Below are 15,957 nucleotides of genomic sequence, written 5' to 3'. Positions count from 1 at the left end.
CATAGATCTAATCTACATGGGTGGTAGAAAAAGACAAGATCCCCTGAGTAAACTGGGAGCATGGGGACCTTGGGAGAGGGTTGAAGGGAGGGGAGAGACAGGAAGGGGAGCAGAGAAAAATGTAGAGCTAAAAAAAAAAATCAATTTAAAAAAAAGAGCAACAAGAAAAAAAAAAGATCGGTTTTGGGTTACAAACTCCTCAAGATGATTCTAACTTGGCTAGCTGAGATGATGCACCTTCTTACAATGTTCTGGCCAGACCTCCAAATAAGAACTTCAGAAAGACACTACTGACTACTCAGAGACTTTCTGCAGTTGTACCAGACAGTAATCTTGAAACTTAACCATCATTTTAGCTTTTTTCCTTTATTTATTTATTTTTTAAAAATAAAATAAACTATCTTCTTTTTTCATTATAAATACCAAGCCAAGTTCCCACTCTCTCCCCTCCTCCTACATCATTTTAGATTTTACAGGATCCCATAGAAATAGCATCACCCCCATAATAGCTGAAATGATAGCTAAAAAACGATGTCCCTTCACCCAACCAAGTTTGTCCTTAGTGTTAGGGACATTTATTAGTGTTAGTTAAAAGAAAGTGGTAAAGGGTTGAGATGGAAATGAAGTAGGCTCAGGGATCTCTTTTGAAAAAAAAAAAAGAAAACTGATAGGAAGGGATAATAGATAGATTAGCGTATTACTTGCGAGCTATTCTTTTTAGACAATTTACATTGGTATAGATTCTTGTATATTGATAAAAATTCAAATTATATTTGTTATATTGAATATGCTCCTATTTCCGTTTACAATATTTGTGCACCTATGCAAAGTTATTTTGTCATATTGTATGCGTGCATATTTCTACCTCTGCTTAAGATATTTTGTATATTGATGCAATTTTAGAATATATTTATCATATTGCATTATACATTTCTATCTCTGATCAAGATATATATATATATATATATATATATATATATATATATAGTTTATATTTTGAGGTCATTGTCCTCATTTGCTGCACACTTGTTTAAAGATTGCTGAGTTTTAAATATGAAACCTTGTCTTTAAAGCTATAGAGGTATTAAGAATCACAGGTAAATAGTCATCCATGTTTGTCATACTTAGAGTTAGACTAGTCAGGTTCTTTAGATGCATAGAGATTGTATTCTACATAGACAGGTAATCTTCAAACACTTCAAAGAACTTCAAATTTAAAAATACGGCATTAAAATAACTTAGGATTCTGTCGACGTGGCAATTGCTCCTGGTAGCACCGACCTATTACCAAGAGTTCCACTTGGAGTTTGTTTTCTTCTTGGCAAAACTGGTCTTTGGGCAAAGAACTACCCCTGCCTTGACTACTAACAAAATGCATGGTGTCCAAACTGAACAAGCAGGATACAAGCAAAAAGACTGACAAAGGGTATGATAGTTTTTCAAATTTTCCTGCCTCTAAAAATGGTCTGTCAAATATTCTAGGCCTTAGCCAAAGTAGGTTGCCCCAACATTGAGACTCTGGGTGATTGCCCTGTTAGCTGATTGCCTCTGTCATTTCTTGTACCTTTTGGAAGTTGCCTGATTGTACTTTCTGTTTACTCAGGTAATATTATTTCCCTTCTCAGGTCTTTAATGGGGTTGAAGACTAGATAGTCATAGTTACTTTCCTCTCATGACTTAGCCAAGCCATTTTTAATATAAGACTTAGACTCCTTAGGATAGGATAACCATTGACACATTTAGCATATGTTTCTTGTTTGATGTTGTTTATGCTGGTTCTAATTCTGATTTTTATGTATGTTTTTGCCTCTTCATTTCCCTGGACAATACTTGATATTTGTTCTTATTGTATATAGTTTTGTATTAGGTAGAACTCTCTTATTTTGACAAAAGGGGAGGTGTTGTGGGAACTCCTTCAGCCAGTAGCCTTTAAGATACTGGCCCACCTTGGACATGGTCTCATGTACTGTAAGTGCAGATGAAAAGCATGCATAGCCCTCTTTTCTGCTGGATTCAGTTTCAGTTCCCAGCATATGCTGTGGATTGTTATTCTTACTGTGAGTTTATTCCCAAATAAATAAACCTTTGTTATACTTCATTCTGGGCTATTGTGGAACTCTTTGGTACTACTACACACTGCATCCTGCTAATAATCTAAATTAATGGCCTATTCTTGAACAAGAATAAACCACAAAATGGCTCAGTAGATTAAAGCATTTGCTCCCAAGCCTGATGAGTTCAATACCTGGTGTCTTAGCTAGGATTTCCATTGTTGTCAATGAAACACTCTGACCAAAAAGCAAGTTAAAGAGGAAAGGGTTCTTTTGATTTATACTTCAGCATTGCTGTTTATCACTGAAGGAAGGGAGGACAGAAACCCAAACAGGGCAAGATCCCAGAGGCAGGAGATGATCCAGAGGCTGGAGGGAGGAGTGCTGCTTACTGACCTGCTCATCCCACCTTTTTATAGAACCCAGGGATGACACCACCCACCCTGGTGAGTCCTCCCACATTGATCATTAAATGAGAAAATGCCTTACAGCTGAATCTCAAGGAGGCATTTCCTCAGCTGAGGCTCCTTCTTCTGATGACTCCAGCTTGTGTCAGGTTTACACATAAAACTACGCAATACAACTGACTCCTTGTCAGTTTACAAACACATCACCACGAAGCCACAACCTTGCCTTTTTTATTCATCCCCAAGATCTTAAAGAACTTTAAAAGTCCCACAGTCTTTACAAATTCAAAAACATTAACATTTCAGTCCCTTTAAAATAGTCTTTTAAAAAACAAACAAACAAACAAACAAAAAACAAAAACAAAAAACCAAAGTCTTTTCAAATTCAAGCCTCTCAACTGCAGGCTCCAGTAAAACATTTTCTTACTACGAGGGAAAAATCAGGACAGGGTCACAACCAAAGCAAAACAAAACTCCTACCATCCGATGTCTGGGATTCACTCATGATCTTCTGAATTCCTCTTATGGGCTTGGGTCACATCTCCAGTTCCATCCTCTGCAGCACACACAGCCTGTCTTCTAGGCTCTGACGTGCTCCACTCCACGGCTGCTACTGATCTTGGTGGTCATCCCATGGTATTGACAACTCCAAAATGCTGGGGTCTTCTGCTGCAACTGGGCTGCACTCTCGCCAATAGCTTCTCATAGCCTCTCTTCATGGTGCCAAGCTTCAACTTCTTTAAATGACCCCTCTGTCCTGGGTCTTCAACTGCACCTTCACCAATGGCCTCTCCTGGCCTCTCACAGTGTCAAGCCTCAGCTGCTCTCCATGACTCCTTCAAGCCTTCAAAACCAGTACCACCTGGGTACTGACCTCTGTTGACGTGACGATTGCTCCTGGCAGCACCGACCTATTCCCAAGAGTTCCACTTGGAGTTTGTTTTCTTCTTGGTAAAATTGGTCTTTGGGCAAAAAACTGCCCCTGCCTTGACTTAAATGTATGGTGTACAAACTCAAAAGCAGGATACAAGCTTACATATTACCAAGTCTGGCTGCAGCATGGGGTACAACCTTGGCCAGCTCTGGAACAAAACTTCTCTGTACTCTCAGGAAACACTTCCTGGAAGAGTTCACCTCAGTACTATTGGTCTCTTCTAAATCACTACTAATTTCTTAGCTCCACCTGACCAGAATCAATTGTCCAGTAATGTAAAGGTTTCACTTCAGTAATTCAGGTATCTTGTTAACCACAGCTGATTCTTCATCCCCAGCTAACCAGAACCACAGGCTCTTAATTCAAAATAAAAAATGGCCCTAATAGAGTTTTTAGACTTCCTTCTGAAACTTTGCAAGCCAGGTCTCCATTTTTCTGCACTGCTCTTAACATTCTTATCTTCCAAGTTCCCATAGGACATCCCACTGAGGTCTCAATGCTCAATGACTTTCTTAGCTCAAAGTCTCAAAGTCCTTCTGTATTCTTCCCCGAAACATGGTTAGGTCTGTCATAGTCATATCCCACCCCTGGTATCAAATTTGTCCTAGTTAGGACTTCTGCAGTTGTGAAGAAACATGACCAAAAAGCAAGTTGTGGAGGAAAGGCTATATTTAGCATCTACTTTGGCATTGCTGTTCATCACTGAAAGAAGGCAGGACAGAAACTCAAACAGGGCAGGATCCCAGAGGCAGGAGCTGATGCAGAGACCATGAAGGAGAGCCGCTTACTGACTTGCTTCCCCTGGCTTGCTCAGCCTGCCTTCTTATAGAACCCAGGACCAATAGCCCAGGAATGGCACCACCCTGATGTGGGATTTCCTTCTGCATACTGTGTATATGCTTTATTGCCATTGGTTAATGAAGAAGCTGTTTCAGCCACTGGCTTAGTAGAGCAAAGCCAGGTGGGAAATCCAAACAGAGATATAGAGAGAAAGTAGATAGAGCCAGAGAGACACCATGGGGCCATTGAAGGAGACAGATGCCAGGCAGCTGTCCAAGAAGCAAGAGGTAACAAACCATGAGCCTCATGGTAAAATATAAAATAATAGAAATGAGTTAATTTAAGCTATAAGTCTTAGCTAGAAATATGCCTGAGTCATTGGCCAAGCAGAGGTGTAATGATATAGTTTCTATGTGATTATTCGGGTCTGAACAACTGGAAAATGAACAAACAGTCTTCTTCTATATCAGCCACCTTGGGTTGGGCCATTCTTCATTGATGACTAAATGAAAAAATGCCTTACAGCTGAATCTCATGGAGGCATCTCCTCAGCTGAGCCTCCTTCCTCGGATGACTCTTGTTTGTGTCAAATTGACACACAGAACCAACCAAAACACCTGGACTCACATGGTGAAAGGAGACAACCGACTCTGGCACATTGTCCTCTGACCTCCATGTGTGCACTGTGGCAAGTTCAAGCACTCATAGATTGACACACACAAATACACACAAATGTAAAATATATTTGAAAAGTAATAAACTTCTGGAGAAGAGCTATTTCTGAGAAACTAATTATACATTTAATGAAAAACCAACAAAAAGGATGCTCTGCCTCCTTAATTACCACACAAAGAACCCCGCCATTGTACAAACTGAGTTCACAGGCCGCGATGCTTGCCTTTTTCTTTTCTTCCCATTTTACCCTTCCTTCTGTCTTCTTCAGTCTCTCTTTTCTTTTGTCTCCCTTTTCTTTCTATGTTGCTCAGGCTGTCCTGGAACTCACTATGTTTTCTAGGCCAGCTTTAAACTTACAATCCTCCTGCCTCAGCCTCCTGAGTTTTAAGATTACAGGTATGCAACACACATTGTAAATGGAAAATGTCGTAAGTCAAAAATCCATCTACTGCACTGTTCCACGACCATCTACCTTAGCGGCACAGAATGCTGTGGAGTGTAGGTCGTTTGCCCTTGTGATGTCATAGCTGCCTGTTGTGATGTCATAGCTGCTGGGAGCTGTCACTTCCTGTTGCTGGCCAGCATTACAAGAGAAGATCAAGTTTCAAACATATGGTCAACTCAGAAAATCAAAAGTCACACGTTCTGTGCCGCTAAGGTAGATGGTCATGGAACAGTACAGTAGATGTATTGACTTATGACATTCTCCATTTACAATGTGTTTTGCAGGACATATAATGAAATCATAAATCAAGGAACATCTTTATTTTAGTCCGGAATTCAGGAAGAATATTGCTTGGTATTGCAGACCTCAGACCAATACAACGAATCTAAAGAAGTCATATGATTTATGTATTTAGGAAATTATCCAGGGATCACATGCCAAAAGGAGCAATTGTGTAAACATCAGAGGACCCCATCTTGGTTGGTATTCTTTAATGAAGTAAATTTGAGAAAGCAACTTGAGGTATTTGTTTGATTTTCCTTGAACCTAATTTTCATCTTTGGAAAGTGAGAAGATTGGATTTAATAATCTTTAAGACTCTATGCAGCTCTAAACCACTCTCCCTACAACACCAAAGCTGGGAATAAAATGGGCTGAACAAAGTATTTCTAAATTAGTTTCTAAGAGTTCTAAGAATCAAGACTAAGTGCTCAGTGTCCATCAAACAGTTTGTATTAGCATTACTTTGTACAAATGATTTTATAATACATTGAATACTTTTATATTTTTGTATGATTTAATTTCAATAAGAATTTCAAAATGATAATTTCTCCAATTGGAATATAGAGGCAGGAGAATTGAAAACTTTAACCTGGGCTACATAGTGAGACCCTGTCTTTGAACACCTTTAATCCCAGCACTCAGGAGGCAGAGGTAGGGGGATTTTTGAGCTTGAAAAAAAATCTAGTCTACAGAGTGAGTTTCAGGACTGACAGGGCTACACAGAGAAACTCTGTGTAAAACCAAACCAAATCAAACCAACCAAACAACCAAATAAACAAAAAACTCCAAAACAACAACCACAGCACCCACCAACAAAGCAGACTTCTGGATAAGGTGGAAGATTTTAAGCAGGTTGTAAGGAACGGCTGATCATACCCAGGAAAGCCGGCGTCTGGAATATTTTAGAATTCCATCAGCTGCCACTCAGTCGCTAGGATCCGCTTGATCAGCTCTCCAGCAAACTTCTCTACCACTGACGGACCTGCCGGGACAGCAACCAGTTCAGGGGCCACAGCAACTGAAGAATGGGGACTCTGAAGTTGGCTGTCATACTTCTCTCAGGAAATCCACAAAATCTAGATTTTTATCTATGGGGTCCCCAGCAACTGCCACTGGGACCACCATCCATGAGGACCGAAACCGTGGGAAGTACAGGCAACCTCTTAACAGTGCCTCCACTAGCTGCTGCCCATGCCAACAGGGTGGGGTTGCAGGAACCACACCTGAGCAAACAGTGCCTTGGCTGGTCCCAACTCACAGAAAACGGCACAGCAGAGGAGCCGAGAGTTGCTGAAAGGCAGAACTAGTTAAAATCAGTGAGGTTAGCCTGGAACAGAAAGACTGAAAAATAACACCCAGGCAAGAGGTTTCGTCATCTTGTACCTCCATTCAGCCCTGGCACCCCCACAGCTTCTGCTTATCAAGTAATGCCCTTTGCACACCTTTCTCTACTGTTCAAACACTGCCTTTAAAAAAGCCACTATTGCCCTGATAACAAAAATTACTGGCCAGCTCCGTTGATGAACATAGACACAAAAATTCTCAATGTAACACCTGCAAACTGAGTTCAAGAACACATCAAAAAGGTTGTTCCTCATAATCAACTCGACTTTATTCTAGGGATTCAGGGATCAATAAATATAACCTATTAAGGAATGTAAGCCATCACATAAGTGGACTAAAAACAGAAATCACATGATCATCTCAATATATTCAGAAAAGACTTTTGACAAAGCTCAACATAACTTTGGGAGAAAAACCCTTGAAAGACTAGTGGTGGAGGGAACATATCTCAACATAATAAAGGTCATGTCCAACATACATATAGCCACCATCTTGTTAAATAGAGAAAAACTGAAGTGTATTCTCACTGAGACTGAGGACAGGGCAAGGCTGCTCACTCTTTCCTTCTCTGTTCAATACAGCGCTTGAAATCTTAGCTGGAGTAGTTAGACTGGAGAAGTAGGCAAACGGATACACACAGGAAAGGAAGCAGTCCTATTGGATGATGATGTGATTCTATCCAGGAATGATCCTCAAAACTCCAACAGAAAACTCCTAGAGCTGATGAATGGTTTCAGCATAACAAACATAGCCAAATCTGTGCCCTTCTTACCTACCAGGGCAAGCACACCAGGAAAGAAATCAAGGAAACAACCCCATTTACCATAGCTTAAAAAGAAAATTCCTTAGAACAAACCTAAACAAGGAAGTGGATTACTGATAAATGAAGAAAATTGTTCTGGGGGATTTTTTTGAGACAGGATTTCTCCGTGTAATAGTCCTGGATGTCCTGGAACTTTGTAGACCAGGCCGGCCTCAAACTCACAGAGATCTACCTGCCTCTGCCTCCTGAGTGCTGGGATTAAAGGTGTGTGCCACCTGGCTTATAAATGAAAATTTTAAAATATTAAAGAAACTGAAGGAGAAATCATAAGATGGAAAGACTACCTATGATTATGGATTGGTAGGATTAATATTGTGAAAAGGTCATTGTATCCAAGTCAATCCAAATGTTCAGTGTAATTTGCATCAGAATTCCAATTTTTCACAGAAAAAAAGCAATCTTAAAATTTATATGGGAGCAGAAATGATGCCAGATAGTCAAAGGATCCCAAACAATAAATACTGCTGGAGGTGTCAGACTCCGGATTTCAAGGCCCGCTACAGTGCCACAGTGACAGACAGCACAACACTACCTCAACATAGACACATTGGTCAAAGGGACAGACTAAAGACCCAGACAGGAGTCTAAAGACATTTAACAACCTAATTCTTGACAAAGATAACTAAAATACATATTGAAGAAAATATGGTGCTGGGAAAGCTAGATATTGACCTGTAAAAGAATGAAAACTGAATATCTTCCTGGAGAAGAATCAAAGTTCATTCTTTAAATTTTTGGTGAAAGATTATTCTAGTTTTCATGTATTAGTGTTTTGCCTGAATGTGTGTATGTGCATCACATCTGTGCATTGCCTGCAGAGCCCAAGAGAGGGCATTTTTATGGATGGTTGTGAGCTGCAATGTGAGTTCTAGGAACCAAACTTTGAATCTTCTACAAGAGCAATAAGTGCTCTTAACTGCTAAGCCATCTTTCCAGCCCTGAAAGGTGATTATTTCTCACCATGAACAAAAATTAATTCCAAAAGCACAAATAACTTGAATACCAGACCCAAAGGTCTGAAATGAAGAAGAAGAGGAGGAGGAGGAGGAGGAGAAGAAGAAGAAGAAAGGAAGAAGAAGAGAGTCCATTTCAGGATATAGACTCAGACAAGGCCTTACTAAATAGGACCCTATTTTGCAGTAAGACCAAAAATTAATAAATGGGATATCATGAAATTAAAAAGTTGTTATACTATGGAATCAACTGTTAATCAACTAAAGAGGTAGCCTACAGAACGGATTGTTTTGTTTTGTTTTGTTTTCTGCCAGCTATACATCTGACAGAGGATTAGTATGTAGACTATAAAAATAACTAAATACAAAGAAAGTAAGCAGTGCAATTTGAAAACGTGGACTCTGGAACTGAACACAGTTCTCAAAAGAATAAATATGACTAATAAACATTTTAAAAAGCGCTCATCACCCACAGCAATCAGAGAAATAAAAATTAAAACTACACTGAGATTTCACCTTACCCTATCCAGAATGGCTAAGATCAAGAAAACCGAAACCAATAATTGACAACCAGGACGTTGGGAAAGGGGAATGTTTATCCACTGCTGGCGGATGATAAATAGGTGCAGCCACTTTGGAAGTCAGTGTTCAGACTCCTCAAAGAGCTGGAGGCAGGTGTATCATGTTATACAGCTATGCCCTCTGAGGCATATACCCAAAACCTCTAAACCATCATAGGCTCACTTGCCTATTCATGCTCATTGCTGTTCTAATCACACAAGCTAAGACATGGAATCGATACAACGGAATTTTACCCACCTGTAAAGAAAAATGAAATTATAAAATATGCAGGAATTGTATTAAAACTGGAAAACATTCGGTTAAGTAAGGTTATTCAGGCCCAGAAGGACAAATGCCACATGCTCTGTCTCATAGGTAGATCCAGCTTGGACTTAGATTTGGGTGTAACTTAGGGTACCTGTGCAAGCCAGGCAGCTAGAAATGGGCAATTACACAGGGGTTCAGGACGATCTTAAGGGAAGGGGAATAGTAGAACATGGGATATAATGGGGAAAGGGCAAGAATGGGAGGTGTTATGTAAAGACAGGGGTGGGATTGCAGAGGGAAGGGTTGTGGGAGGGATAACTAACACTTAGGAGATTTGAAAAAGCCATATAGAAATCGATTTTATAAGCTTACTGAAAAATATGATTTAAAAAGTTTGAATCGAACTACCCTAGGTGGAGGGATAATTCTCTTTCCAGAAGTGATATGTTATTAAACAAAAATCCCAGTGCCTGTTATGGGATCCTCCTCTTTGTGTTGTTGGTGAGAAGCAGCTCAGCCATCCCTAAAACAATACAAGTTATTACCATTACTCTTGATTACCCATCAGAACATGATGGTAAGACTCGCTTGGTGAAGACACTACACACTTTGGTCATAAGATAATCAATCCAGCACTGAACTGGGCACTTCCTCCCTGCTGACTAGCTAAAAAAATTCTTTGTATGCTACCAAGGGAAAAAAAGTCATCAATAGTTTTACCCAGTTGTGAATTCTTGAGAACTACATTAATGATTGGCCTGGAAAGATATTACTGGTGTTGCAATAGTGGTATGAATGTTATGGGAGTTATTGGCAACTTTTTATTGGATATAAGTCCCACTCCACAGGAGGGAGCTCATTCTTGTATAAACCTGGCCAGGAATCTGTGGCTGGAGAGATCATAACCCTTAGGGTTGAGCCTACTATTATTATTATGCTAAATATAGTATCAAACTGCCTTCAAAACAATTTAATTCATACCCATAAATTAATGCAGCTCTTAGTCCTCATCTGAGAAGCTTCATTTTGCAGTGGGTGGTGGTTAATGAAGAGACATGCAATTGGTCAACATGCGACGAATAAGTAACCATGGAATGTTCAGCATTAAAAGGGTGTTTGTGCTGTGGGGTATTTGTATACTGTGTGAAGGTATATTGCTGTGATTGGTGTAATAGAAAGTTAAATGGCCAATAGCTAGACAGGAAGTATAGGTGGGATTTCTGGGGAGAGAAAGAGGAGAGGAAACAGGAGATGCAAGATGTAAAAGAGGTAACACCACATGGTAGAATGTAGATAGATTAACTTAAGCTGTAAGAGATAGTTAGGAACAAGCCAAGCTATAGGCTGGGATTTCAAATAAGAAGCCTCCAGGTCATTATTTAGAAGCTGGCTGGTGAGACACGAAAGGACTGGTTACATGTCTATATCACCTCTCTCCCCACCCAAGGTACAGGGAACCTACAGAAGAAATGGCAGAAAGTTTGGAAGAGCCCAAGGTTCAAGGTGAGGGAGAATTGCTGAGAATTGTTTTTGTTGTTGTTGTTGTTTTAATGAATCTATTCACAAACTCACACTGATTGTGGTTATGTGGGTAAAACCTGAAGACCTGTACAAGATCAAGAAAACACTCCAGCATGGATAGTAGAGGGGCACTTGAGGTACCATCCTTAGCTGAGGAACTATAGCAGTCAATGGCCACTGGGCTATACTGGGGAGGGACAGTCATTTTTTTCTTCAGGGGTGTGGCTTCTGGTAGGTTGGTCATACTCTAGAAGGCTCCACACCCACGGGAGAAGTTGTTGTACTAGTTTGATTTAGTGACTTTAAAAAAAAAAGGAGATGAGAGAAAGGTTAGGAGGGAAGTGTGCATGTGTGTGTATGTGTGTGTGTGTGTATACATGTGTGTGTGTGTATATACGTGTGTGTTTATGTGTGTGTTTGTGTGTGTGTGTGTTTGTGTGTGTATGTTGGGGTCCAGAATGAGTTGGAGGAAGAAAATTGTGGGTTGGATGTTACCAAAATACATTGTAAACATCTACGAGATTATCAAAGAATAAATAATATATAAAAACAAACGTTTAAGTATTTGGTAGGAAAAAATAAAAAAATAGTAATACAAAACTACTTAGTATGAACTGGAGTATTATAGAAAACATTCAGGTAGGAGTTCCAATGCTACTATTTCATAAACGGACAGTCCTGGCCAGGTACAGAATGATTTGGTTTCAGTTTTGCATGTGGAATAGGAACCCTACCCTTATATCCCAGTACATAAATTACTCTGTGCTCTACAAATCCTCATTCTGCTGTCCTACCCACAAGATATTAATGATGCTTTATGAAAACCAAATCCTTGGCAGGGCAACACCGTGGCTTGCCGTGTGTCGGCATTACTATGCTCCACATACAGGCGACTGGTGGATCCTTTCCAATTTCTTTCTGACCTCTGAATATGTGCCTTGTACTCATGTACTTTTAAAGGAGGCCAGTAGAAGAAACCCATACAGTTCTACTTTAATCTATTTTGCCTATTTCCAGTTCTAGAGAAGGTTTAGGTGTAGGGAGAGCTGGCTGGTTAAAAGGGTGGAAGTTCCGAGTTCAGGTGAAGAGGGACCCACAGGAAATTCAAGGGAATCACACACTTGTGTGTGGTCGCTGGTTGTTCACTTTTAGTATGCTCTATTATTGTAAATAATTTATTGTTTTGCTTATGGCCATTTGTATATGTGAACATACAGAAAGGAAATATTTTTATATAGCTACCTATTGTTTTTTTTTTTTTTTAACATACCAGTGACTTTAGTTTCCCTGTAACTAAAAAGGTTTGCCATCTCAGGAACTTCAGCTATGAAGGTGGCTGCACATGTGGTAAAGCTGTTACCTACTGTGTCCAACCAGGAAAAGCGTGATAACCTTTGGCTGTCCTTTGATTATGCCTTACACCAACATATTTTGAATAATTGAGCATGCATCTGATGCCATCCTGAAGCAATGGGAAGAAACAGAAGTCCTCTGCTTACTCTCTGCTCCAGGGCTTCCCTCAAAGTGCCATTTTTACATCATAGCTCTTTAAGACCCCAGATTAAGTCATAGCTATAACCAAAAGCATTGCAGGGGAGACCTCAGATAAAGTGATGCTCAACAGCTTCACCTTGGCCATCACAGGCAGCATCCACCAGAAAGGCGGGGGGAAGAGACCACAGAATGCAAGGGGAAATACAGCACTGGTACTGTTTCCACTTTCCTTAATGAGAGCAAGTCAAAGCCTTTGGAAAGAAGGAAGAATGGTGGGTCTCTATTGCACTGTTACAACATCCTGCAACCAGATACAGCCTTGCTTGCTGCTTATCACAGGCTCTCGATTTTGTAAAACCCAAGGAACCTCACAGTCAAAGGAATATCTTTCCCATGTCTTTTCCAGAAACTACAGAACATCACGTTAAGCCAACAAACTCTCATAAAGAGCTACTTCTTGGGGTTCAAAATCCAGACTCCACTGAGTAGAAAGTACGTATTGACAAAAACAAAAGCGCAGGTTGCTTGTGAGCAATAAACCGTGGTATCTATTTAGATGGGCGTGTAGTTAGATAAATGCATCTGCCTTCCAGCTTTGATGGCTATGCTAATCCTGAAGTCAAATGGAACCCAGGGTGGGGTGACACTGGAAGCAGTGTCGGGAGAGCGGGGAAGAGGCTCCAAAGAGAATGGAACGAACGGAAGCAGCCGTTGCTGAGATCTTAGGAGAGGCAGCTGCTCTTAACCTTTTTAAATTTCATTTTACGAAGCCCTACCTTTCCCTGACTGCAGTACAAATTCGTGTTTTGTTGTTGTTGTTGTTTCCCCATTTAGGGTGGTCCTTGTTTCCTAGGTGAATCCCTCTGGATTCAGACAGGTCCCCCCTTTCAGGTTCTCCTTACTAGGGCCAATTTTATAGCTCTACTCCTTGACTTTAGAGGCCGAGGACAAACCATGGCTGGAGGGGCTGTATCAACTGTCTCTCCTTATTAGGTTCCTGGTCTATGGAATGTATCTTCTTCCTGTATTTGTGGATCCATAGCTAGCAAGGAGCGACAAATGGGGTTCAAGTGAGCACAAGCCAAGCTGGCAGCCTGAAGACAACTCGAGGTCTCCGCAACAGGCACACCACCTAAATTGAGACCCCTGTTTCATCCAGGCAGAATGGATGCGGGACTTCGCACCTTGGCGCCTCTCGGTAACGCTGTGGTCCCGAATCATTCCAGGACCTCGGGAGCAACTTCGGCGGGGACTGGTGAGCAGGGTTGCTCCCAGCCCCGAAGGGGCGACCAACGGCTTAAGACTTGAGACGCTTAAGACGCACTAGGTATCCTCAGCACTCCAGCACCCTTCCTCCATCCGAGAGGCCTCCAAACCAGTGTGCCCCTTATCCGTCTCAGTCCCCTTCCTGGCGGCGTTCCCCCTCCCTATCCGCGCCTCCCTTCCTAGGTGGAGCTCCCTCAGGCGGTGCCTCCTTTTTTCCCCCTGCCCCGAGCCCCTGCCCCAGCGGAACTTCTGACCTTTTCCGAGCCTCAGAGGTGTCCACTTGTCAGGTCCGGTCACGAATGTCGCCGCTGGTGCCCAGCAGGTACCGGCGTCCGCACCCCGCTCCGCCTGGCCCCGCCCGCTGCAGGCGCTGGCAACCACCGATGGCCCTACCCTGCTAGCCCGCAAGCAGGTAGCCCAACACTGCGCTTTCCTTTGCGCCCCTTGACCCTGCTTCATAGACAGTCTCTGCCCGGCCACGGGCACTCCCTCAAGAGTGTGCTGCTGAAGCCCAGGCTTCTGGCCCATCCAGGCAGACTTCTTAATGGAAACTTCCTACTACATAAAACAGTTCCTGTCCTGGGAGCTAGGGAAGGTATAGCACTGAATTTTGCCAACCAGGGAACCACCGCCAACATCCATGGGACAATTGGCCACGGACTGCTCACCTGCTGTCAAAGAAGGCTCTGGTGGGTGGTACATACATGAGTGGACACCTTTAAAGAAAAAGAAATCCCATCCATCCATCCATCCATCCATCCATCCATCCATCCATCCATCCATCCGTCATCTGCTCTGTACACATTTGACAAAAATCTACCAGGTGGGCATAGTTTCGGGGAGAAGTCCAAGAAGAGTTCCCTTCGTCCCTTGAAATGCATGACTCCCACTGTAATGTTTAAGATGCTATGACCTTTGTAGTTCTTTCGCCTTTACTGACCTTATTCTGCACCTGCCCCCACCCCCGTCCCGTGCTGTCTCTTACCCCTTAAAGACAGGAGGGGAATGTTAGCACTTAGGTTTTTTTTCCCCCCCACAGGCTGGTAAGAAGCAGCAGAGGAATCTATGAAAAGCTGCTCTGTTTTCAGAAAAGGTTTTATAATAAACATTTACATTGTCAGCTTGGGGACTAGTACTGGGAAGAGTCAGACCTCATCCCGGAGTTTGCTCACACATATAGGTTTTGAAATAGAGGAAAGGGAGGAACCCTACACAGTCATCAGTCTGGGAGAGGCTGCTCTGGGGCTTTCTGCTCAGGAATATTTTATTTTCCTTATAGGCAAAGGTCATGAGGCAAACGTGTGTCATTTTAATTATATAGCTACTGACTGACTAGCAAAGATGTTTTAAAAATTTCTTTCTTTCTTTTCTTTTTCTCTTCTTCCTCTCTCTCTCTCTCTCTCTCTCTCTCTCTCTCTCTCTCTCTCTCTCTCTCTTTCTTTCTTTCTTTTGTAGAATCTTACTTAGCCCAGGCTGGCTTCAACTTTGCCAGGTAGCCAAAGATGACCTTGGACTTCTGATCCTTCTGCTTCTGCATTGAAAGCACAGGGATTACAGGTTACCCTCTATGTCTGGTTTATATAGTTCAGGGGTTGAACACAGCATTCACTGAACCTGGAGCTGGTTCACCTGTTTAGTTAGACAATGGACCAGCAAGCCTTCGAGATCCTCCCTCGCTGCAGCGAGATGGTGGGTGTGTGTGGCCCCCTTCACGCCCAGCATTTTACATGAGTCCTGGGGATCTGAACTCAGGTCCTCATTCTTGCGCTGGGAGCACTTTGCCTATCGAGCCGCCTCTTCAGCCCTGAGATGCTTCTTAACCTTGAAAAATCAGAACTTAGAAAAGGATCATGGTAGCATCCAGATATTAAGACAAGCCAGTTTTTAAAGTATAATTTTTGACTACCCTTAACTTTATTAGAATCAAACAGTTTTTAATGAAATAGTTAAAAACAAAGTATCAAGAAATTAACTTTAAAATAATACAATAATATAAATTACAGTATTTTCAAATTTCATCCATATTCTAGCATGTGTCAGATTTTCATTTCTTTTGCTTGGTGATATTCTATTGCATATTTATAAAGTATTTAATTCATGTATTCACCTCATGGTGAAAATTTAGCTTGTTTCCACATTTTGGCTACTGTGGAT

General features: G+C 41.6%; 1 protein-coding gene across 2 annotated transcripts in view; it reads right to left on the bottom strand.

Moving 5' to 3' along the window:
- Nucleotides 1–14,213, bottom strand: part of Tmem45b (transmembrane protein 45B) — a 41,450-nt gene extending 27,237 nt beyond the window's left edge. The window contains exons 1-2 of one of the 2 annotated variants that reach the window (XM_085689770.2): nucleotides 14,058–14,191; nucleotides 6,451–6,556 (exon numbers count right to left, since the gene is read on the bottom strand). The gene's annotated coding sequence lies outside the window, so the exon portion shown is untranslated. Of the gene's footprint in view, nucleotides 1–6,450; nucleotides 6,557–14,057 lie in introns of both variants that reach the window. The other variant, XM_048458775.2, reaches the window with a different exon arrangement.
- Nucleotides 14,214–15,957: the final 1,744 nt, after the last annotated feature.

The sequence above is a fragment of the Myodes glareolus genome, chromosome 4 (assembly GCF_982192425.1).
Source record: "Myodes glareolus chromosome 4, mMyoGla1.1, whole genome shotgun sequence".
NCBI classification, from domain to species: domain Eukaryota; kingdom Metazoa; phylum Chordata; class Mammalia; order Rodentia; family Cricetidae; genus Myodes; species Myodes glareolus.
The sequence above is the reverse complement of the archived record's forward strand: the minus strand, read 5'-3'. Positions and strand labels throughout refer to the sequence as shown.